General features: G+C 44.3%; 2 long non-coding RNA genes across 3 annotated transcripts in view; both read left to right on the top strand.

Annotated features, from left to right (window-relative positions):
- LOC310706131 overlaps positions 1–22,645 on the top strand; it is a 206,782-nt gene that overhangs the window by 83,838 nt on the left and 100,299 nt on the right. The gene's annotated exons all lie outside the window — the stretch shown is intronic.
- On the top strand, positions 150–21,397 carry LOC310706102. Of its 2 annotated transcripts, none has more exons than XR_014525675.1 (3): positions 150–264; positions 872–972; positions 21,355–21,397. It is a non-coding gene; the product is annotated as an uncharacterized lncRNA (long non-coding RNA). The 2 variants fall into 2 exon arrangements; XR_014525676.1 differs by lacking the exon at positions 21,355–21,397 and adding an exon at positions 13,631–14,367.

Genomic DNA, 22,645 nt, shown 5'->3' with positions numbered 1-22,645 from the left:
GCCAGGCCTCCACCACATGTGTCGCTAGACTCCGTTGAAAACAGCTTCTCCATGCAAACCAGGAAGTGACCTCTCCAGACGACAGAATGACTCTTCTTTTATTATCTCTGTGGCTATGATCTCCTAGGTGATGCAGATGCCATTAGGCAGTTGAATGTACATGTGTACTTCATACACCCTGGGCACTGGCAACCCACGCTATGCCACTGAGTGGAGGACATGGCCCTGTTGCCACTGTTGAAGTGAGATTCGATCACCTGTCCTGTAGGTTTCTGTACAGGGGGTTGTTTAAGGGGGCAAGCAGGGAAAACCCTTCGTCTCAGGCTGCAGAATGCCTGGAGCCAACTCTGATTCCTAGAAAATACATTCATGTTAAAGGAGAAAGGGTCTTATTGGGCGTAGGCTTATGAGTCGTCCTGCGCATGGAAAACTGCTCATATGTGCCTCCCACTGTGTCTCAACCAGAATCCGTGTCATGGGCCAGATGTTTTTGTGGTTGTTAATCAGTACCTGAAATAGATCCGAAAGGACTGATGTGGGGAGACAGAACCTCTCTATCTCTGAAGTGTATAGCAACCACCCACCCCTCAAACCTCACAGGGTGGCTTTCACATTGATTTTCTTTGTGAATATACTTCAGGAAATAATCTTTTAATCTGTGAGATGGATACATATTTTTGACAAGCTTTTCATCTTCACTTGTTGATAAGAGTGACATTAAACCAGCAAGTCATTAATCGAGGCTTGTATCAGAAAGATTTCTCTTTACACGGAACTTATGAGGTGGGGGGAAATTAACTTAAGTGAAAATCCTGTTCAATATAGTTTAAATCTCCTTTGCACTCTTCCCCCCTTTTCCTGTGGTTGTAAGTGCTCTAGGTCTACTTTGGGGCCTGTTCACACATGCATATACATCACTCGATTAAGGAGCAGATGATGGCTGAATGTGAGCTCATCCACTTTCTCACTGGAGTAAGCACTGCATTTGAAGTAAAGAGAATGCATGGCCGCTCACTTACTCACTGGAGAAACATTGCAATGGGAAGTGATTTGAAATGTATTTGTATTGTTTGACGTGTGAAGGTTTATTCATGCATGCAAGTCATTGTCTGAGGCTTCGGCCACATTGATGAGCATACAGGTATGAATCAACCCTTTGGCAATGAGAAGAATCACACCTGACTGAATGACATTTGTAAAAAAAAGAAGAAGAAGTCAGATAGTTGATTATTCCCATGACATCTGATGGGAGGCCTATTCCACAGGGCACCAATACAGAGAAGGCCTTGTAACCTCACTTCTTGCAATGAGGAAACTGCCAAAACGCACTCAGAGGTGAACCTCAGTGTTCAGGCTGAATGATGGTGGTGGAGATGTTCCTTCAGGTACACCTAGCATCTCCTAGCATAATACCTCTCCCATTAAATGTCCAAGTGGTTCTGGGCAGTAGAGCAGCAAATTCTGTACAGAAACAACACAATCCCTGTTCAGGAAATAAAAAAAAATTAGCAGTTATATTTTGAGTAGACAAATTGAAATCAATGAGACTTAGGTGAGTCCCATTTATTTCAATCCCATTCCTTTCAGTAGGTCTACTCTAAGCATGAACGACGTCTGGCTCTAACCCAGATAAACTAGCACAGGAGAACTTAGCACTGCCTTGTACCCTGTGTTTGGATTCATATCAGAGGGGCTTTTTAAATTGCTTTATCCCATATCTGATCCAGGTTATAGTTTCTCAAATTTCCCTTAAGAATGTTCTGTGACCCTGTTTCAGTAGAAAAATAATTTGTTTACAGTAGTCTATCTACGGCTCTGATTCCTTTGTTTGATTCTCAAGTTCCCAAATGCAATTGAGGTTGGAGGGCAGAAGAGGTAGGAAGAGGTCAGTTGTACGGGATACATACAAATGAATTCTTCCAGCTTCTCTCCTGGAAAAAAAAAGCAGTAAGAGAAGGGAAATATTTCAGCTTGGTGGTGGTGGGGGGGGAATGGATCGTGTTTCAGAGAAATATTTAGGATGGGTCGATGGGTAGTTACAGCACATCCTCAGTTTGTTACATTGTTGATAAAAGGGGGCTAATCAGAGGCTGCAGTAAGGTGAAACCAGTGGCGTAGCGTGGGTTGTCAGCACCCGGGGCAAGGCAAGTAATTTGCGCCCCCTAACCCGTGGATTTGCGCCCCCTAACCCTAACCTCCAGATGTTGCGCCCGGTGCGGCCGGGCCCCCCTGCATCCCCCACGCTACGCTACTGGGTGAAACCGAAGGAAATTAATTGGGCATTCTTGTCTTACCTTTCCTTAATGTTTAGATCGGCCCCTTTCTGATTCACACATGCTAGTTATTCCTTGAGTCTACAGACAGGTGACAAATATGTATGTGTGAAGCAGAATAAACAAAGGGCTCAAAGTACCCGAAAGTAACAATTTCAGCCTGTCATCTTCCTCGGGGTGAGTCGTCTTCTTGTGCCTTATTTGGTACGGCGCTCACAACAACCCTGTGAGGCCAGTTAAGCAGGAAAACCCTGTCTCGCTGCAGGGAGGAGGGATCTTTCCCCAGTCCAAGCTTAAGGGCAACACTCAACATACTGCTAAGCAGATAATTTCACTGGGGCAAGCATTTCTGCTTGTCTGACAGAAAAATCTCTGGGGAAACCCAGCCAGATGGGCAGGGTATAAATAATAAATCACCATCATCATCATCATCATCTCCCCCAGATGCTGGTCTGGAGGTTCTGTTGACCATTTGGAGCAGATGGGGGGGGGGAGAGGAGAATTGCCTTTGCACTAGCAAGAGTCCTTGCACTGGCTTCCACTAACAGAACCCAGTAGTTATCTGACCCACAGATTTTGCCCACCACACTCTGCCTTAGACCAACTCCTGCTATGGACTCATGTAGCAGCATTGAGCAAATCATGATCTCTTGTTTCAGTTTCTCATCTATGAAATGATCCCACCCTCTGAGGATTTTGAGGGAGTAATACAATAAAGGCATTGCTAAAAAGAAAAAGAAGAAAATGTTTACTGATTCATTAGAAGCTACTAACACCAGTTTTGGGCGATATACCCCCCAGCCCTAATAGGTCGTAATTTTTGACCTGACAATATATCCTGAATCATGATGTGTGTTAGGGCTGGACGATATATTGACCAAAACTGGTTTGAAGTCTGTATCATGATATCGGTTTCATAACTTTTTTTGCCTGGCAATATATTGCGAATTGTGTATGTGTGTGTGCGCGCACACGCAAAAATCACAATGCGGGGAAAACTGTGAAGCCAGCCAATGCCTCTATATAGCTCCATCCTTATTCCAGACATCGTGATATATCAGTATATTGTAATGTTTAGTTGGTGATAAATCACGATGTTGAAAACCAGATATCGCCCAGCCCTACTACCTATGTGTTGTTATACCATATGGATAAAACAATAACCCTCTTCAGGTGTTCTGGTTACTGACTTGATTCTCACTGGGTCTCAGGGCCGTCTTCAGCATATGTGGTGCCGGGGTGCAAAAAACTACCCAGTGCCCCCAATTTTGGGGGGGCAGGCCAAAGTTGTTCAGCTTTTTTTAGGGGGGGTTAGTTTTTTTGGGGGGGCGCAACTCTCTCCCATGCCGTTGCAGGAGGAGAGCAATCCCCACAGAGGCTTGGGAGGGAAGCTGCATGCCTTGTGTAAGCAGCGTACATGTGCTGGGCAGGCCTCTCGATGGCCTGCCAATCCCAGGAGCACAAGAGGGCAGAGCTGGCCGGCTGCCTCAGCGCCCACAGCAGAAAAGCCAGCAGCGCTCTGACGGGTTCTGCTTCGCTTGGCAGCAACTGTCAGCTGGCCTGGCTCTTAATCCCCAAACTCCAAATCTCAGCCCCGGACTCTTGGCCTGGCGCCCCTGAGAGCCTGGCGCCCGGGTGCCCCACACCCCAAGCGCCCTGCTGGCTCTGAGTGGAGAAGAGCAGGCGTGTGCTGCAAAGACCCACCCCCTCTGACACTTCACTCCCCTCAGCTTAAGAACCAGTAGCAAATTATTGCCAACAGCATTTGCTTTTATTGCCCCTATGAAATAGTTACAGAGAACTGATTTCCTGAATGCACACATATGTGTGTGTTTTTTTACAGTGCAACCACATATTATATGGCATTCGAGCCCATGAATATATTGCTACCAGACTGGTGTTTATTATGAAGAAACCCTTCACCTTAAGAGTCTGAGACAAAGAAATTTAATCGCGTGTGTCTCCTTTTAAAAACGTACCTTAGCTGAGGTTTTTGAAAACCCAGAAAATAATAATAATAATAATAAACCGAAAGCTTTTATTTATTTTGCCAAAGATGCTTCTTAAATAAATAAAACAGATTGTGTCCAATAGATAGGATCTTTTCTTGCCTGCCCACCCCCTCCCCAAGATGAGCCCAACTTGTGTGAGTCTTCCATTTCCAACTCTTGTCAATTTGCAGGAGGTGGTGTGTAAAAGCACTTTAGTAGGGAAAAGCAGCAATCTCCATGCATCAAAGTTAGATGGCGGCGGGGTTATCACTCCGTGAAAATCACATAAACATTCCCCATATGAAATATTATTCATCAGGGCAAAGCCCTCCAAGGGTTTCACAGATGACAATGGTGTCAAGAAACCTCTTTTTGAAAAAGGGAAGAAATGTATTCTGCCTCTCGGATTGCTTCTGTAGCCAGGCAGCAGGCAGGGCGGCAGAGGGAGGAATGAACATAATTGAGTCGAGAATTAGCAAACCTTAAATATCTGTCGCTGCAATATCATTACCCATAAACTTGCCCTTTTCCCACCCTTTTTTCCCCAAAGACCGCCATCCCATAACTGCAGCAAGACGGAATATGTTCTTTCGAACAGCTAAATCAACAAGGTCTCACATGAGTAGTGCTGAGTTGGTGTGGTTGACTGGTTTCATGAAAAACTAATCATGTATTCATCATTGAGATCAAACACTTCCCAAGTAATTACTATCAAAACCAATCTGAAGAGAGAGAAAATTCTGAAGGGGTGGCATGGCTGATCTAATCAGCTGTGGAAGAGAAATAGTTCTCCTATCTCTTCAGGGTTGTTGTTTTTTTTAAAAAAGATAGTCTCGGGTTAAAAAAAAATATTACAAGACAGTAATTGTATTTTTTATAATTAAGGAAGAGAAAGTTGCCACCCAGCAACCAATCACTTCAGATCAACCATTACAACTTCAGCTTAGACTTCTCCTTCATTAAGACCATCACATTTGCCAACTGATTCCCTCCCCCCAGTACAATAATAATACTTACAAAAGTGGTTTATTGTTCAACTTCTGCTTGTGGGATAAAAATGGATGGCGATTAGATAGTTTTTTTGATGAAATGCAAGAGCCATGGGATTGCAAGATGTAAATCTGTGGTATTATATGGATTTATTTTCCTCTACATTGGCTTGATGCTTTTAAAAAACAAAGCAAAGCAAAAACATCTTAACCAAACTGTGTGACGTTCATTGTTTTAAAATTACTGTCATTATACAAAGCCAGAATTAAGTCAATAGCAGGGCTTTCCCCCCTTTAACGGACTGCAGGGCTTTTGTAAACAACAACAAGAAAATCTGATCCATAGATTTGTTTATTTAATCTACCAAGCTTTTCTCAGAGGCAGGCTTTGGGCACCAGGTGGAGAGAGCCAGAAACTTGGGCTCAGGATGGAACAGCAGGCAGGATCAGAAGGCAAATGAGAAGGAAGAGCTGGAGAACAAGTCAGGAGTCCAGATCATGGAACAATCTGGGTCAGAGGGCAAATAAGGGAGTAGGTCCAGAGAACAAGTCAGGACTGAGACACAAGTCCAGAAATGCAAGGTGCGCTAGTGCTCAGGTAGACCTCTTTGCTTGAAGAAGGCTTAGCTGGAAAATGAAGTTCTTCCTGCCCAGAAGAACTTGTTGACCTGCTGAGGAGGTACAGCCAAGCCAGAAAAGGAAGGTTCTTCCTCAGAAGGCTGCAGTTATGGGGTCCACCATGTGTGGCAGCGGCTGGCAGTTCCTGAAACCCAAATACTGCATTCCCCCCCCAAAAAAAAGTTCACTGTAGTGAGTGGAGGTTAGGAGAGAAAACAGAAAAGAAAATAGCAGACCCTCCAAGTGTTCCTATTTTCCAGGGACATCCCTGAATTAGAGAACCCGTCCCAGTTTCTGATTTTATCCTGGAATGTCCCACTTTTCCTTAGGATTTCACTGGAGAAATGTTGGAGGTTAGGGAGTTATCCGACCCCCGAGCTGTCTGAAGGCAATCCTGCATAGGGAAGTTCTTTTTAAAAATGATTTATTATATTTTATACATGTTGGAAGCTGCCCAGAGTGTCTGGGGCAACCCAGTAAGATGTGTGGGGTATAAACAGTAAAATGATAATTATGGAACGGGACGTCCCTATTTTCATTGGAGAAATGTTGGAGGGTAAGAAATAGCTGTTGTAGCTAAGAAGTTTGAAAGATTTAAGGTAAGACTGACTGGGGACATTTCTGAGGGAGTTCAATCTGAGATAGGAGCAAACTAGATGTGACATTCAGTTGCATGTAGAGCCCTGTTCAGGCACTCCTCTCACACGGTTATCATCTTAGAATCAGGAGGAATCCCAAGGGTCATCTAGTCTAGCTCCCTGCAATGCAGGAATCATAGTTAACGAATCCCTGATGGTTGTCCAACCTCTGTTTATAAACCTCCCAGGAAGGAGAGTCTTTTGAGAAGAAGAATCGGAGGCATGCTCCCTGCCTCCTCCATTGGATCACCACCACTGCTCTTGCTCCTCTACATATGTTGGTTGTTGAACTTCGATAGGGGGAAGCTGTGTAGGTCTCCCGTGTGATTTAGAGCCCCAGAATCGCACGGGGAGCATAGACAAATAAAGCAGGCTCGTGAATAGAAAAGGCAGCTCACCAGGTATTGGAGCAATGGGGAGATTTTCTTTTAAGCCAAGAGAGGAGCGGGGAAGCAATTCTGCCATTGTTGCTTTTATGAGTCAGCCCTGCCTCACGGCTGAAAACTCTGAGATTCCTCTTGTCTCTCCCCCTCCAAATCACCCCAAACATTTATTTTTCTTCTGCTCTGCTTTTACCCCTTAACACTCTCTCTCCACAATATCCCACTCCCAGCTTTCTAGAAAGGCTCCTGATGAATCTTTCAGATCAGTACAAAAATAAACAACCTTACCTGGGCAAAGGATCTCAACCTTAATCATTGGAGACCATGGGATGAGCGAGTCATTAAGATCACAGTTTTTGTTTTTCTGGGGAAATGGATAGCAATTAGGGATCCAGGGAGTCACATAGGAATAATCAGGTAATAGTGGGGCAAGTTTCCTTTTTAGAAGTGTTCAATGCAAACTTCCCATAGTGCACTTCTGCTTGGATTGTGTGACCACAACCTTTAAAGCAGGCTTCCTCAACCTCGACCCTCCAGATGTTTTTGGCCTACAACTCCCATGATCCCTAGCTAGCAGGACCAGTGGTCAGGGATGCTGGGAATTGTAGTCTCAAAACATCTGGAGGGCCGAGGTTGAGGAAGCCTGCTTAAAAGGTTTGTTTATATGATTCCGAGCCTCACAGAAAATGTGAGAAATTTCACCTGAATTCCGTATGCTGTGGAGGGGGACAGTCAAGAGATATGCTAATATCTTCGCCTGCTTTTCGGTAAAGCCTGTCCAAAGGAAATGCAGATCCCGGTTGACAATTAAAAAGAGAGAAAAAAATCTATAATGCAGAACCATTTCTGTCTTTTGTAACTAATGAAGGGCTTTTAGTATTGACCAGCATCCAGTCTAATAATGACATTGACTCCACTCATTTGAAGCCATAAATTTAAAGACATGGCAGGGCCTATATTAGTATAATAAACTCAAACGTTCATTGCAGTTTAAGAAAACATCTGGGAGCCAATTGAGCATTACAGATATTCATGTTGCTTTCTCTTCAGTAGCACCATATGCTTTGATTCCTTCCTTCCTTCCTTCCTTCCTTCCTTCCTTCCTTCCTTCCTTCCTTCCTTCCTTCCTTCCTAATATGGATTCTACTCAAACAAAACAGCTGGAGACAGATAATAGTTTTTAATTCCGTAGGGATATCTGTGTCAGTGTGTTGTAGCAAAAACAAGAGTGTTCAGGACATCTTAGAAATGAGTAACAAATACATTGCAACACACGCTTTGGTGAGTCAAAACTGAGGATTTAAAGGTGAACTTACCTCATTCTCACCTTCTCAAACAACACACAAACCGTTGTCCTTCAAAATCCATGGTTCTCAAGATTTCGCAGTGTGGTTCTCCATCCAAGTCAGATGTGCATACATGCATATGCCAGGTTAAAGTCTGCATGTAAAATGCATATACTGTATTAGTGAAAACCTATCAAGAGCCATTATATTAGGCAAACTTGCTTTGCAGAGATGTGCATATCGGAAGAAAATTGCACTAAAATGCTGATGAATTTTCACGAGGAAGGTTTAAAGAATAAAATTGCAATCTGGTGTGGAAATGAGAACTGAATTTAAGATGGGGGGAAATGAGAAACCGAAATCAGCTTTGGGGTTCTGAGAAGCGACAGATCTTCTCAGAATTAGGCAACCTCAGAAAGATGGCCAGAAGAATGCCTATGCCATTGCCATGGTTTGTCACAGTGGCTAGAAAGACATTTAAGCAGCTTTTTGAAAATTCTAAGATTAAAATTATGAGGCAAACTGCAGCCAATGAACAGGCAGTGCCTGGCTACCTCACCTGGAATGCCTGGCTCTGAGAAGAAGGCCTTTGCCTTGGCCCTTTTAAGAGATGGTGGAGGCAGGTGCCTAGCTGGCCACTGCAGATGAGAGCTGGACCTGGTGGGAAGTGAGCAAACTGCAAGTCAGGCTTGCAAGGGACCCTTCTAAATCCTGGGTCCTAAGCCAGAGCATGGCCTGGGCAACATCTGGTGCATCAGAACTAACAAAGGGCCCACATAAAATATTTGAGGGAGTCCTCCCAAAAAAGTTGGTGGGCATTGCCATTTAAATGGTGTCTGCTTGCGTGGCAAGTTCCTGCCTCCCCCTCGGAAATAAAGACACAGGACACCAGTATTTTAGGTTAATGGGTGAAAATAGGCCACAACTTTATTGATTACAGGAATTGAGTGGTATTGGCTTAGGCATTGGTCCTATCGTCTAACCGGCTTCAGCCTGATTGCTTGGAGAGTGGCAAGGGTTAACCACCAGTAGGGGGAGTCCTGCTGATGTACATCAACTAGGAGCTCCCCCGGGGTCACCGCTCGGGGGCGTGCCTTAGGCCCACACCTCCATAGGCTTCGGACAGGGCAACGCCCCCCGGAATCCTTTACTGGACTACCCTTCATTATGGGAGAAGGTGATGGCGCTTCCTCCCCCCCCCCACTCATCTGCATAACAATACGCTTACCAATGCCTAACTGCCAGTGCTGAGGAAGCTGTGACGATTTGCTACGAGGTAGGTGAAAAACCAAATGGCTGGTGCCAATTTGCCAAGTGGAAAAAATTCCTACCAGGCCCCTTGACGGCGACCAACCGAAGTCCATAGCAATGTCAAAGAGCCAAACCTAAAGGGTGGGAGGGTGGGAAACCGGAGCAGCTGGGGCGCTGGAGTGGAGAAAGAGGGAAATCCTCGGCCGCACCAGCCCTAAATAGTGTGGGCCACGGCTCCCGGGCCAGCCGATTGGCTGGGAAGGGAGATGACGCATCCGAGGAATCCCCGATCTCGCGGGGGCTGCAAGCCAGCCCCCTCAATCTTGAGATTGAACGGCATCTAGTTTGCTGATTTTATTTGAACGGACTAATCATTTGGGAGCATTTAAAAGCATATTTATAAATATTATATATATTGTACCATAATAAGATGAGGAGGACTTCTGCAACAACAAGAAGCTGGTCCCAGGTGCTGGTTTAGAAGGGCCAAATTGTATGTGATGTTAATTGCTGCAATGTAGATTATAAGCCTGAGCAGCCTTAGGAAAGGGTTAACTCTTGTCCTACCTGCTACCACCCTAGCGGCAATCATCTCTCCCCAGCTGCTATTTGCATTTCAGAGGAAACTCCCATTGGTGCCAAAGACAGAACATTTTTTCACAATGGGTTCAGGAATGCCTGTGTACTATTCAGACTTGATAGCAAGCCTCCTGGGTTAACCTTAATCGAAAGTCATTTTTTTCCAATACAATTTTTTGGTTCCTGAAATTCTTTATGATCGTGCAGATAAAATATAACAGATATAATTATACAGGATGTGTTGCTAATGTGTGAAAACAGTCCAGATCCAAGGATCCCCAGGATCTTCAGATGGTGGAGACCTCAGGTGCCATCCTGGCACCCGGGCAACTTCACTTGGTTGCAAGTGGCCGATAGCCAGGTGCAAAATTTGCTTGGTGCCTGGCAAATTTCAAACACTGGTTCCAAGAGTCTTGTCTACTAGGATCGAGAAGCCATAGTTGTAGTACGTCTCAACACATGGGCTCAATAACACACACAGGTCTTTTCCAGAACAGAGGCTGTGTTTCTTGAACCTGTAGATCCAAACTACACAAACTAATTTACTGCAGTGGGGAATATCTCAGCCAAATACGGACCTGCCTTTGGAGAAATCAGCTCCACTACGTGGCACTGGCCACTTTGGTTTTGAGAAATATAGCAAAACCAGTCTTGTTTAGTCATTTAGTCGTGTCCGACTCTTCGTGACCCCATGGACCAGAGCACGCCAGGCCCTCCTGTCTTCCACTGCCTCCTGCAGTTTGGTCAAACTCATGCTGGTAGCTTCGAGAACACTGTCCAACCATCTCGTCCTCTGTCATCCCCTTCTCCTTGTGCCCCCCATCTTTCCCAACATCAGGGTCTTTCCAGGGATTCTTCTCTTCTCATGAGGTGGCTTCATGAGTGATCCCCTTCATGGATTACTGCCTTGCCATGGCGAAGGGGCTTGAATAACTCAGAGAAGCTATGAGCTATGCCATGCAGGGCCACCTAAGATGGACAGGTCATAGTGGAGAGTTTTGACCAAACGTGATCCACCTGGAGCAGGAACCGGCAAGCCACTCCAGTATCCCTGCCAAGAAAACTCCATGGACAAAGACAACAGGATAAAAAAAACCCAGTCTTATGATGCCTAAATTAGGCTCCATATTGAAGTATGCAAAGAAATCCAAAATGTTTTTAGTTGTGGAAAAGCAAGTAAGAAACGCTGCAATATATGTGAGTAATCTCACAAGCAAGGTGGATGGAATTCATTGGAGACTGATTCTACAATCTGTTTGTGACGGTTTTGATGGTGGTGCTTGTCCCTTTACTGCCCTTTTGGCTGAGCAGCCCCCCACCCCACCCCTCCAATTCTCCACCCACCATAACAACAGGATGCACAATGGAAAGTCATGTTTACAAATCTCGCATGCAAATGATTTGCAGAGGAGCCCATGCTATGCAGCAATTTAAATTTCTTGACAGAGTTGCTAAGAGACGACCCCTTTTGATTCTCTGAAATTCTGTTTGATTCAGCTCTGGGCTCTGACAGCTGAAGTTATTGAACAAGAGTGAGGACTCTTTAAAAGGGGGGAGGATCCTGCTATTTGCTATGTTTTCAGAGCCTGTAACACAACACTGAATATTTCTTCGGTGTCGGTTTTACTCGGCACGGGAGTGTCGGGTTCCATGCAGGGCTGCTTTTCAGCTCCCCTGTATGGTAATAAATGGCTTGAGCGCTGAATTCCACTGCTACACACACACACACACACACACTTCACAAAGGATTTATGAATCTCATAAGGTTCTTTGACATCTCCCTTTTAAGTCCCTGTATTTTTACTAGGGGCTCTTGAAATATTCATTCTCTAACATGCGTACATACAGAGGCTAATGGGCAGTGGACACCACTTCTTCTCTCGCTGACCTTAGGAGAGGAATGAACCCTCTCCAAGAGAGTCATAGGCAGGCAATTAAAACAAGGCACCCGTAAGACACATTCAGTTCTGTCCAGCAGTCAGCATTAGCACGCTAGCTACCATTAAAAGTCCTTCATAAAGAATTTCATCTTCATCTGCTTCTTAAAGGCAGGAAAGGATGAGGCCTGAAGAACTTCCTTTGGGAAAGGGGTTCCAGAACTGTACCTCCTACTTTCTGCACCATCACTGATTTGATCCCTGTTCAAGTCTTCCATGTCAAACAAGGGGCAGATTTGCTGAGCCCCTGTTCCCTGGTCCTGTTGACCTCCATGTGCTGTAAGGTGAAAGCCTGCAGCAATTGACCGTTCTACCTTTGTAGGCTCTCTAAGCACTTAGAACTGAAAGCATTGCATCACATTTTCAAGGCCCTTTTGATATCCTTTTGATAGAGGCCTTGTGACTACATATGCACTATACATTATTTGACAAAATGTATATACAGTGGTACCTCAGGTTACAGACGCTTCAGGTTACAGATGCTTCAGGTTACAGACTCCGCTAACCCAGAAATAGTACCTCGGGTGAAGAACTTTGCTTCAGGATGAGAACAGAAATCACACGACGACAGTGTGGCCCCATTAGCTAAAGTGGTGCTTCAGGTTAAGAACAGTTTCAGGTTAAGAACGGACCTCCAGAACGAATTAAGTTCTTAACCAGAGGTACCACTGTACCGCTAAATAAAACCTCTATGGGGTTTTACAAGAAATATATGTGCCCTTCTTCCAGCGGCGTAGCGTGAGTTGTCAGCACTCGGGGCAACGCAAGTAATTTGCGCCCCCTAACCCGGGGCAAGGCACGTAATTTGCGCCCCCCCTAACCCCTAACCTGCGAGTTGCCGCTGGCGCTGCCGCCCAAACGACGCTGCTTGCCCGGAGGAGGAGGGGGGCAGAGAGGCAAGGAAAATTCAACGGCCCAGCAGCTGCAGCAGCAGCGGCGGAGGCGGGGCTGTGAAGAGGGGCTGCCTGGCGCGTCCTCCGCGGCGAGTGCTGAGAGCCGCTGCCTGCCAGGTGCCTTCAGCCCGGACGCGCGCACAGCTCGTCGGTTCCGCAAGACATGCGGCTCCGCTACAGCCTGCGCCCGAGGCTCTTCGGCGACTCTGGAGGCAGCGAGCGCGCCCCCCCAGATGTTGCGCCCGGTGCGGCCTGCCCCCCTTGCACCCCCCACGCTACGCCACTGCCTTCTTCCTCTCACAGAGTTATGGTTGGTTTAACAAACAATCCTTTTTCCCAGGGAATTCTGGGAAGTGTAGCTCTGTGAGGGCGTCGGGGTGTGTGTGTGTGTGTGTCTCTTGACAACTCTCAGTATCCTTAGCAAATCACAGCTCCTAGGATTCTTTGGGGGAAGTCACGTCTCTTTAAAGTGGTATCATAGTGCTTTAAATGTGTAGTGCAGATGTGACCTGGTTGACTACCACATTAGTAGCCCCGGTCCTTCCATCCCATCTCCCTCAGAGTCCACACCATCAGAGTGGGTTTTCCCTGGGAAAAGAGCAGGGCGAGTGGAAAACTGCTTGAACTATGCCTAAAAAGTGTGGGTCAAGTGGAAAACCACTCAGATCCATGCTTTCTAGGCACAAGACAAATGAAAGTGTGGACAAGCCCTTTGTTATTCTGATTGTGCTGTATTTTAGGCAGGAAATGGAATTGATAGATTTTAAATGTATTATTTGCATTTTGTTTCAGCTTGGCATGTGCCACCCAGAGCACTTTGACCAGCCAGTCAACAATCAAATTTAAATCTATGGGTCTTCCTTTCCTTCCTTTCTTTTTGTCCTATAGAATTTGAACGGATCTGGAATGTTACAAAATAAAGGGCGCCCCCTTTATATATGTGTTCCTTTTTTCTGAATCTCCCGTGATGGTTATGGAGATGCGGCATTCTAAGCTAATGGATACATTACATTTATTTTTTAAAAAAAACAGCAACCCACCACATGACAATCCCAGAATACAGTGTAAAGGATAAAAGGCAAAGCTCTAAATGTGACCCCTTTCCTCAAAGTCGTCCTTTTAGCACCAGTTTATCGCCATCATTCATCTTTAAATACACTCGAGGTGCAAGAGAAATGCTGGAAGCTCTTCTGGAGTCTAAGTTCCCCCCTCCCCTCTCTTTTTTATTTTTATTTTGCAAGAGGAAGGAAATTGAATGTGGCAGCTTGACTACGAAGCGCTGCTGGGAGAGCAGCAGCAGCAGCATTTCCAAGAGCTGGGAAAGAAAGGCAGAGAGGCCAGGTAGACGAGGGAAAGGAATCTTTTGCTTCTTTCTGACGTACTCAAAAGTGATTTGATAACAGCTTTATAAAGACGATCTTGTACTTCATTTTTGTTTCCAGTCAAAGCACGCTCGTTACGTTCGGAAGCGGCGTCATAAGAAAGCACATGAACATTTCCTTTTGGGGGGAAGAAAATACATTTTCACATCAGCTTGTGATTTTTTTTTTAAAAAAAACAGTCCTCATGAAAATTCACCAGCATTTCAACGATTTCACCCCCTTAATGCAGACATTTTGAATGCAATTTTGCCTGGTAAGGCATAGTCATACAGTGGTACCTCAGGTTACATACGCTTCAGGTTACATACACTTCAGGTTACAGACTCCGCTAACCCAGAAATATTACCTCAGGTTAAGAACTTTGCTTCAGGATTACAACAGAAATCGTGCTCCAGTGGCACGGCAGCAGCAGGAGGCCCCATTAGCTAAGATCTTCAGGTTAAGAACAGTTTCAGGTTCAGAACGGATCTCCGGAATGAATTAAGTACTTAACCTGAGGTCGTCCTTTTAGCACCATTGTAAATAAATAAATGTCTGGGTGTGTTTTTGTAAAGAAAATGTGAAAAGAAAAAGCCACAAATCCTGCATTTTGGGACGATTCCTGGAGCATCCTTGCATTCTTACTAATAGCCTCCCCATGAGCGGTCTTTGGTGGCACGTTTTTGCAACCAACAGCATGTATTACCCAGGGTACTTGGTGTTGCAAGTTAATTTTTTGACTTTGCTCTCATGCCATCCAATAGCCATCCAATAGGTTAAAACTATATAAAACTGAGCAATTGGGCCTGGTCATGGACCGGAAAACAGTTTAATTCACAGAGTCCCAGGGTAATGAGATCCAGGAAGTTAGGCTATCCATAATAGCTTCCATGAATTTGAAGAAGTGTATCTGAAGAAGTGTGCATACACACAAAAGCTTTTACCAAGAACAAGCTTAGTTGGTCTCTAAGGTGCTACTGGACTTTTTATTTATTTTTATATACCATATTTTTTGCTCTATAAGACGCACCAGACCATAAGACGCACCAAGTTTTTGGAGGAGGAAAACAAGAAAAAAATATTCTGAATCCCAGAAGCCAGAACAGCAAGAGCGATCGCTGTGCAGCGAAAGCAGCGATCCCTCTTGCTGTTCTGGCTTCTGGGATAGCTGCGCAGCCTGCATTCGCTCCATAAGACGCACACACATTTCCCCTTATTTTTTAGGAGGGAAAATGTGAGTCTTATGGAACAAAAAATATGGTATATCTCAGCTTCCATGAAGGTTTTACAACTATGAGATGGGCTGAGATGGAGCAGGAGACCTTTGGGAAGTGGCCAAGCAGTCAAATGGGACCTGCTGTGCCCTTAGACCGGTTGCCAGGTCTCAGTGGAGAGTTTTGCTCTACCCCTTTAAGGAAGATATAGTAGCTGTATCTGATTCTACGTAGTCCTTCCTGCTCTAGAACACACAAGGAGTTCTGAGGATATGAATGGCTGCAAATACCAGGGAACCAATGAGTGGGTACCTTTGCTGAATCTCTTGCCCTTGTCTCTAGGAAAAAAGGCAAAATTTTGGGTTGTGACCTGGAAGCCTTGGCCAGCATAAATTTGAAGGAGGTGCATTGATGTAGGTTCTGTCCATTTACTAGAATGCAGAAGAGGGACTGGTTAATCATAAAAGACAAGCAGACACGTTAATAGCCCAGAGTTGCTTAGGGATGCACATTGCAGACTGGAGCCTGGACAACACAAATGTTTAAATCCACCTTGATTGTACTGAAAGCAGCTTGGCCTGCAGCAGTGTGAATGTAAGCAAACAAAACCAGCCAGTTAGCAAGGAGCATTTCATTCTGCCTCCGTTATGTTTGTGAGATACTTGATGCCTTATTTGCTGTAGCGCATTGCACATTTACCGAGATCAGTGCTGAACAGAAATGGTTCTGACTGCCTGATGGCCTGCAGGATCAACATGGAAAGCAGCGGAAACTGTGTTCAGATGGTCCAGGTAGCACCATTTTAAAGAGGTGCCATTGATTCGGGTAAGAATCAATTCATTCATTCATTCTGGTAAGAGTTAACGAGGTGTGCACATGTATGGAGACAGTAATCCACCTTAACCCTTGATTCATCCATCAGAATTGTCATATTTATCTCATTTGTATCCCAACTTACAAGGCATATTACTTATCTCCCCTACCTGCCCACTTAGATACGCAAACTACTATATCCCTGCAACAACCACATGCCCTCCAACTGTCCCTATTTCCCAGGGACAGTCCCAGAATTACGAAAGGCATCCCAGCTTTTGATCTGATCACAGAATGTCCCTATTTCCCCCACCAGCACTGCTGCCACTGAGCTCGGGGAAGAAGATGAGCCGGTGCTTGTCCAGGGCAGCGGACAAGGCAGTGGCAGCTGCAAGGAAGCATCCTGTTGCCTCTTCATGGCCTCTCCATGGCTGCCACTGCTGACCTCCTCCCTTGGGTGAGGAGAGGAGACAGCCATTGCTGAGGCCCAACCCAATGCGATGTGCCAGTTCTGAGGGTCGAACAACAACAAACAAACCTATGGTCACCTAAAGCATACTCAATAAACACACGAGACATAACCGGCTGTGTTCTTAGATAGATAAGGTATACTATTCATGTATCAAATCATAGATCACTGCAGATGGTGACAGCAGTCACAAAATTAAAAGATGCCTGCTTCTTGGGAGAAAAGCAATGACAAGCCTAGACAGCATCTTAAAAAGCAGAGACATACACCTTGCCAATAAAGGTCCGTATAGTTAAAGCTATGGTTTTCCCAATAGCCATGTATGGAAGTGAGAGCTGGACCATAAGGAAGGCTGATCACCGAAGAATTGATGCTTTTGAATTATGGTGCTGGAGGAGACTCTTGAGAGTCCCATGGACTGCAAGAAGATCAAACCTATCCATTCTTAAGGAAATCAGCCCTGAATGCTCAGTGGAAGGACAGATCCTGAAGCTGAGGCTCCAATACTTTGGCCACCTCGTGAGAAGAGAAGACTCCCTGGAAATGACCCTGGTGTTGGGAAAGATGGAGGGCGCCAGGAGAAGGGGACAACAGAGGACGAGATGGTTGGACAGTGTTCTGGAAGCTACCAGCATGAGTTTGACCAAACTGCGGGAGGCAGTGGAAGACAGGAGTGCCTGGCGTGCTCTGATCCATGGGGTCACGAAGAGTCGGACACGACTAAACTACTAAACAACATAATCAAATCATAAATTTCAACGGAAATAACTCATAAAGTTCAACAAACGAACAAAGCAGAAGACCCAGTGGATCAGATCATTCCCTAATCAGTTCTTGCATAAGGTCCATCCGTGTAATAGTGTCTATTCCACCTGTCTGTTCATAAGGTCCAAACAATCCACATGAAAGGTTGTTACAGTTCCACAGAATCCTTTCACAGAGTCTAAGACAAGGATTTCCAGAATATTGGCCTTGTTTCGCCATCCTGGGCTTCATCAGTAGTTAAAGCTCATATGTGATATTACAGGACAGTGGATCTTATGGCATAGTGCCAATGCGATGTGCCAGTTCTGAGGGTCACTGAAAAGGATATACCAAGAACTCTGGCCACAACTTTCAATTTAAGGAATAATTCCTACTCAAGAGTTGAGATGAAAAACTTGTATATTCTGCTAAGAATAACAGTTTGAAGCTAGTAGTAAATTTAAATATAACATGTAAGTACGGTGGTTTTAAAGTAATAGTAAGTTTGGATACAACGTTTAAGTACAGAAATAATGTAGTTTCAAATATGCAGTGATATGGTACAAAGGTACATGAAATACCAGTGCACAACAATTGTTTTATACAAGTCTCAATGGCAGTCAAAAAGAGTCCATATATATAAAATCAGAATAAAGAATAAAGAATAAAGGATCAAATAGGGCCAAAACGGAGTATCCGGAGTGTGAATCAGATGTACGACTCAGTAGTGGTGACCAGGACAGGGCCCTGTTTCAGAGTAAACTCCTTCTTCAGCTCGGTTTTTTTGAGGACTATAAATCTGTTGGAAGTCTATATCATTTAATTCTTTTATGTTTCTTTTTCGACATGCGTCTTAGATAATTGAATCCAAGTTTTCTTGGTCACCACTACCCCCTCAGCTGTAGGGTGGCTGAGTGGGAGGAGGCAGGCAGACCCCTTGGAGGCCCACGGTGCCCCCGTGGGCAGTTGGCCCCGCCCTCAGGCGCAGGGCACACGCGCCACCCCAGGCGCCCGATTGGCTTGCTCCGCCGCTGGCCGTGTGTAATCTAGCCTCTTTCTAAAATTTGCTTATCGGTGTGTGCTTTCCTTTTTGGAAATCTACCAAAGAATAAAATGAAACAAAACAAAACGAAATAAAATAAAATAAAATAAGGATTAGGGCATTTTCTCAGGACGACAGAGGACGTGTGTGCTGTGTCTCATTGGTGAAATGGTGGTGGCACTAACCTGTTAACCCGTCTTCTGATAGGAAGTGTTGGGGAAACAACAAAAAATTGGGGGAGGGATGAAGGAGGGTCTGTTGGGGAGGGGGAGTGAGAAATGTCCCTATTTTCATCTGAGGAATGTTGGAGGGTATGCAGCAGCCATGTGAACGAAGTAAATCAGAAAGATCATGAGTGGCCCAAAGTCAAGAAGCATATATATATTTTTTTTAAAAAATAATATTTATTAGAAGTTTCAGAATTACAGAAAAAAGAAAAAAAGAAAACAACAAAAAATTTGACAAGACATACATTACAATACATAAAAGGAAAAGCATAAAAAACAATACAACAATACAGCAAAAAAACCAATAACATTAAAACACACATCCAATGTTCCATATCTTTATCTTTCACTTACTTGTTTCATCGACCTCCTCACACCTCCCTTTTTGTATTCTAATTTAATTAATTGTTTCAGCAAATTCTTTCCATCTTTCTCAATTTTTGTTATATAATTTATCTTAACAATCTAACCTATTAATTAACTCAGCAAATCCTTTCCTTCTTTCACTATATTCTGTCATTCAATTTATCTTAATTTATTTAACCTTATCTTACCATAAAAAAACCTTAAAACTTAAAACTTAATATTTATTTGTATATGACTCCTTATATCATTTCTACTAAAGCCAAATAGTCTCATTCCAACATTTTTCCTAATACTCGTTAATTTTACACTAATTCTCAAAATATTTTTTTTAAAACTTTCTTCCAATCTTCATCCAATGTCTCTTCTTCCTGGTCTCGGGTTTTGTCAGTCCTTCTTGTCCATTACATCTAGTCCATCAACCTGGTGATCTTATGTCCGAGGCTCTTAAGTCTTTTCCATGTCCCTTCTACAGATCTTCTTCTTGTTTATACCTGCACTTTACTTTGTCTTTTGTTGATCTTTTTCTTAATTTCTTTCCTTTCTCATTGGGGGGTAGGTCTTGGGAGGACTCCAATCCAAAAATATCTCCATCTCCCTATAGCAGGTCAGCCCATTCCCCACAGTCCCATTCCCCACAGTCAACACTGTAATCCAGAAAGTATTTAAAAACATGTTTCAAAGTCCTTCCAAAATTAAGAGCCCTCACAACTCCAGACCCCCCCCCACCCGGTCCACACCAGATTCAAACTTCAAGAACAGCGGCTTATGCTCCTGCAAGGCCTCGAGTCTCTCCATTTGTGTTACTTGAGGTTCAACAGCAACCTCCTCCATTATCTTCTGCACTTGCACTTGCCCTGTCAAAACAGGTTCCTGGGTTGGTTCCTGAATGGTTTCTATATGGGTATTCACCATTTGTCCAAAGTTTTTAACTGCAACAGTCATCAAATCCATCTTCTCATGCATCTGCTCCAGCAAAGCACTTGTCTTGCAAAAAGCAAGCACCAAAACTTCTTCTAAACACATTTTTATTCAAGGTCAGAGTCTGGTCTCACGATCCTAATCTTCACAGCTGTGAAATCCCCAGATCGACTCCAGCAACAATTTAACAAGCTCCCTCTAGAGGAGACAATTTCTATTTGTATCCATCTTTTGAAAGCAGGACCAACAAAAGAAAATTACTTTCATTTTTCAAATATTTTGTTTCTTTTGAATGCAAAAGGCAACATTGGAATCAATTTGTTTCTCTTTTTTAACTATCTGTCAAAAGACATTCCATTCACAGTCAATGAACTTCCCCATAAATTTCTGTCTCTGACACCTGGTTCCCAGGTTTGAGACGGTGGAGATTTATCTTTCTTTACTCTCTCTCCTGCAGGCTTGAACAGTCAAAAATCCTCCCCCCTTTTCTCCTGCTTCCAAGAGGGGTTTTAGTGGTAATAACTGAAGGAAATTTAGACCTTTATATACGACTTTCCAGACTTTAGCTTGCAAAGTTTTTGCTTCAATTTATTTACAAAAACGGGAGGCGGACTTCCTGTTTATAACCTTCCCGCTTCAGTGCCAAATTAAAATGTTTCTTAATCCAATTTTCCGTTCTACTCACGGGTACTTGTTTAGAGTCCAATTGTCCACAGGAAAAAGTCAGCGCTCTCCGGCAATGGCTGTGCGGCTTCACTCCGTAAAAGTAGCGGTTGATTCAAAACACCGCGCCACTCACCCCGCGTCGCTTCGGATCCCCAAAAAAGGGTTTCCCTGCGAGTAGGGGAGGCGCTGCTGGTGTCAGCCGAATCCCACATTCCCAGGCTTCCTCCGCCTGGGATTTTTAAAGGGTCTCCGCCTTTGCCATGGCGGCAAGACCCGATTTTCACGGAGCGGGTTCCTCTCGGTCAGAGGAACTCCGCCATTGCCGATGGCGCTAACCCGGAAGTCCCCCAAAAGTCAAGAAGCATAATTGGCACACTGACCACAGAACTGCAGAACTGCTCTTCTCTCTCTAGGAGGGTGGATAATGGGTCAAATAATAACATTTGCTAATCCTGAAGAAAAGATATTTCTTGCACTATTTGCCCCCAATGTGAAGGTTGTTAACGCTGCAAACAATACAGAAGAGTAACTGACTGTAGCCAATGTAAGCTTTGCACTGATATTCAGGGTGGAAGTCAGAGTTTATTAAAGTCTCAGAACCCAGCACAGTGATAGATGAGTAGCACAGAACAGTTCTGTTCCGCAATTGTTCCAGGATCACTTCATCAGGGTACATCTCTTTTAGTTTAATTCCAGTTGGAAATCCAGATTTCACAGCATAACTGCCAGGATCCTGCTCAAAATAAAAAAATTCCTTCCAGTAGCACCTTAAAGACCAACTAAGTGTATCTGAAGAAGTGTGCATGCACACGAAAGCTCATACCAAGAACTAACTTAGTTGGTCTTTAAGGTGCTACTGGAAGGAATTTTTTTATTTTGACTATGGCAGACCAACACGGCTACCTATCTGTAACAGGATCCTGCTCGTGAGGTTTCCTCAAAACCATTTCTTAGAAATCTGGCTCATCATTCTGAGATTACCCACAAGGAAATTGAAAGAGGCTGCAGCCTAGAAATGTGTGGTGAGAGGAACAAAAAGCAACCTGCCCACTAGGCATCTCTTTAAATATCCTCATTTATTTCCACAGTGCCACTGCACAATTTCAGCATTGCACAATTTCACAAATAAAAAGGTGTGGGTTTTTAAAAGTTTGCTTTTTAAAAAAATAGCAGTCAAATTTTCCCGAAAACCAGGACGTGTCAGGAATTTCCCTGACGTATGGCAAGCCTACTCAAATTGAAAAATACTTTCCCAGAATCAGATCCCAAACAGATTCCTCCTCCCACAAGTTCTGATCCAAAAACTGTGATGGAAATCCAGAACTTCAAAATAACAGGGTGGAATCCAGTTGGGATAGCTTCTGTAACCATCCCTACCAAAGCCCCTTTAATTTACTTGAGATTTAAATATGCAGTTTTGTGCAACGGATTGTGGTCCTAAATTGTGCAAAATTGGGGTGCTTGCAGAGTTTATGCAACACAGAGGACTTCATTTTTCTTGGCATGCAATTTCTCTTTATTTTAAGAAGAGGAAGATTACCCTGGCAACCTTGAATAAAATGTTCTCTTTAGGTGCTTGAGTGTACAAGTGGTCCTAAACTGCTTTACGTCCCCATGTTCCAGAAAACCGATACAATGGCTGTTTCTGGTTTGTTTCCCTTTAATGAAGGAGAAGGAATCATTGAGTTTCCTGGTGAAAACAACAAAGCAGCCGACTAGCAGCCTGGCATCCTTAGCAATCTTCCTTTCTACTTCCCCATGCATGTTGAGTGATCCGGGATGAAAAACTAACAAGCACCTGTCAAATCCGAGACAACAGGGTTGCGTTTGCGTGTTTTGACAGACGGCCCACTGGACTTTCCCTATCAGGAGAGCCTTTATGAGTAAACCGAGAAAATCTCCCTCAGACAAAAAGGGAAAACAGAGCTCATCAGAAATTAGCAGACCCTTGGCTTTGGAGGGCACCCGGTCGCTGCCGAAAGGCTTT

This window comes from Podarcis liolepis, assembly GCF_965112155.1.
Source record: "Podarcis liolepis genome assembly, chromosome: 4".
In the NCBI taxonomy this organism is placed as follows: Eukaryota; Metazoa; Chordata; class Lepidosauria; order Squamata; family Lacertidae; genus Podarcis; species Podarcis liolepis.
The sequence above is the reverse complement of the archived record's forward strand: the minus strand, read 5'-3'. Positions and strand labels throughout refer to the sequence as shown.